This window comes from Mastomys coucha, unplaced genomic scaffold, assembly GCF_008632895.1.
Source record: "Mastomys coucha isolate ucsf_1 unplaced genomic scaffold, UCSF_Mcou_1 pScaffold4, whole genome shotgun sequence".
Classification (NCBI taxonomy): Eukaryota; Metazoa; Chordata; class Mammalia; order Rodentia; family Muridae; genus Mastomys; species Mastomys coucha.
The window spans coordinates 32,175,189-32,178,163 of record NW_022196910.1 but is presented as its reverse complement, the minus strand read 5'-3'; positions in this window follow the sequence as shown (position 1 = coordinate 32,178,163).

Here is a 2,975-nt window from a genome sequence, read left to right as displayed (position 1 = left end):
TTTCTTATTTTTGGTTTTTCGAGACAGGGTTTCTCTGAGTAGCCATTGGCTGTCCTGGAACTCACACTGTAGACCAGGCTGGCCTCCAACTCAAAAATCCACCTGCTTCTGCCTCCCAAGTGCTGGGATTAAAGGCGTGCACCATCACCACCCGGCTCAACAAGGCTTTCTGATATCATGTTTATTCTTTATTTTTGATGTAACTTTAAAAAAAATCTCTGTTTATTATGAGTTAGTATTATTATTAGGTATGGAATACCTAATATTTATGTCATTTATGTCACCAGTTACAAAACAATACAGACATAAAATAATGAAAATTTAATGACACACTTAGTGATTTTAATTCATTTTTAATGGTATTTAGGTCAAAATAAACACCCATTAAATTTTAATTTTATATTTACTTCCTTTCCCTGAAAGTATTTGAGTAGACTGAGCATGAGAAAAATTTGTCTGATATTTTTCTCAGTAGATACCCTTACATGGATATGCAAAGAGCTGACATGAATAAATTCCCAAGGAAATAGAACTTCCTCAAAACTTCAATAATTGGTAAGTTTATGCTAGCTGGATAGAAAGTTCAAGTGAAATGATTTGTGATGTCTTCATCTTTCCATTCTGGAGGACACTCCTGGCTATGTGTTTTGTGAAGGTGAATACACACATTATTTTCTACTTTTATACTAAAACTATAATTTGCTTTTCACTGACGAAGAATAATCTCTCAGGATTTGATTTTTCTGGTTATCTTAATTCTCTTAAGCAAAATACTTCCTCCTTGTTTTCCTCCTTGTTCTCTTCCTCCTGTGCCCCTTCTCCTCCTGTGCCTCTCCCCCTCCCCCTCCTCCCTCCTCCCTCCTCTGCCTCCTCCTCCTTCTCCTCCTTCTCTTCCTTCTCCTCCTCCTCCTCTTCTCCTCCTCCTCCTCCTCCTCCTCCCCCTCCCCTCTCCTCCCTCCTCCCTCCCCTGCCTCCTCCTCTTCCTCCTCCTCCTCCTCCTTCTCTTCCTTCTCCTCCTCCTCCTCTTCTTCTTCTTCATTATATAGCCCTGGCTGGTCTTGAACTGGAGGTCTAGGCTGGCCTAAAACTCAACTGTCTCTTGAGTGATGGAAATATGCATTCCACACCCACCATAAGTAAAGTACATTCACTAATGATATTTTTATATTTACTTGCAGGGTTAGGTTAAACAGAATACAACTTTGAGTTATTTAAAATATTTTGTATCCCCGACCCGCGGGATCTAGTTATTCCGTGGGTTTCGAGGGGAACTAAACCTAGAATAGAAATGGGCAAGGAAGGAGAGGAAGGCTAAGCAAGTCTTTTGTCAAAGTCTCGTTTTAATAATGCCCAATGGCCAGTATATATACGTTACAGAAAAAGGAAATAAGGAGAGGGTGAGGGGAATTCAGCTGGAACAAAGGAGGAGAGGGGAACATCTGGGCAGATGTTCAATGGGGAGTTGTCTCTGTGACGATCAGCTCCAGGCACCTCTCAGCAAAGGTCACGTAGGTGGGCAGGGTTACAGCAAGAAGCACAAGACTGGGGTCACGTAGGCAAGTGACCGCCCCTTCAAGGTCAGCAGAGTCTGGTAGCTAGGTGTGAAGCAGGCAGAAGAGCAGTAGAGCCCTCCCTGTTGAGGTATTTTGGTATTTCTTGTTAATTCTCTGGGTCTTGCTTGAGGCAGGCACTGGTTCCATCCTAGCTAATGTCCTGGAGTGAGGGAAGCCTTTTCTAACTATTGTGGACTGTCCTAAGGAACGTGTTTGACCTTTATTGCTGGTTCTGAGGAAAACCTGTCTAGCAAGGCAGAATCCCTGAGAGAAATACCAAGCTAAGGACAGCTTGGTATTAGGATCCCGGTTCTCAGGCCTCTTGGCTCTGGGATGTCAAGCCAGAGAGTGCTCAGAGAGTGTTTTTGGTTCCCAACAATTATGAAGTTGATGGAAAAATAGCACACATAATTTATACACTTCAAAAGCTAGTTAAAATTTGTTTAATTTCTAAACTTTTCTTTGTAGGGGGAATTTTTATTTTTTCTTCATGGCTTGTCTTTAAGCACTTTGCCCTGTAGCTTCAGAGGCACCCTTTTCTATGTGTTTGATATTTAATTATTACAATATAGTTAAGATACAGTTTAATTTTGTTGCTTTTTCTTGAATTGTTTATCTCCTAATTTCATTACATTTCATTTAGTGCAATTATAACTTGTACTCATTAAAAATATACACTTTTTACTATTGCCTTTATTATGGGTGATATATTTTATCACTTAATTGGATAAAGCTTGGGGTACTCTAATGCTTTTATGATCCTTAATTTAAGTTATTTCAATATATGAAAGATGTGGGAGTTAAGCCACTTAATATGATTTTAATATTCTAAATAAACAGATAACTCATTTCTTTTAAATATACTTGTTTGTTAATTGTTTGAAATGTTATATAATGCATTTTGATAAGATCCATCCCTGACTCTTCTCCCAACTCATTCCAAACCTACCTATCACTCCATCATACCAACTTGGTGTCATCTTTTTAAAAAATTAACTCACTGAATTCTATTTGTGTATCCTTGTGGGTATGGGATCATCCACTGGCTCTTGGTGGACTTTCTAGGGACCATATCCTTAAACAAAAGTGACCCAGAAGCCATCAACTCTCAATAGCTTCTGATGAGTTAAGGGTGTGGCTTTGTTGAGCTCTCACTTCCAAGCTGAGATGTCATTTGGCCTGAGTTTTTGCAGTCTTTTCCCGGCACTCATAGCTTCTGAAAGTTCATGAGTTCAGTGGTTCTATCATATCCAGAAGATACTTATCCAGCCCTCCATGACATCTGATTCTTCTAATGTTTCCATATAATTTTTCAGGATTATCTCTGAGTCTTCAGAGGAGGGTAGATGTCCTATCTGTGGCTGAACAAGTGGCTGACACTAACTCTGGTCACATTGATCAGCTGTGAGTTTCTACATCAGC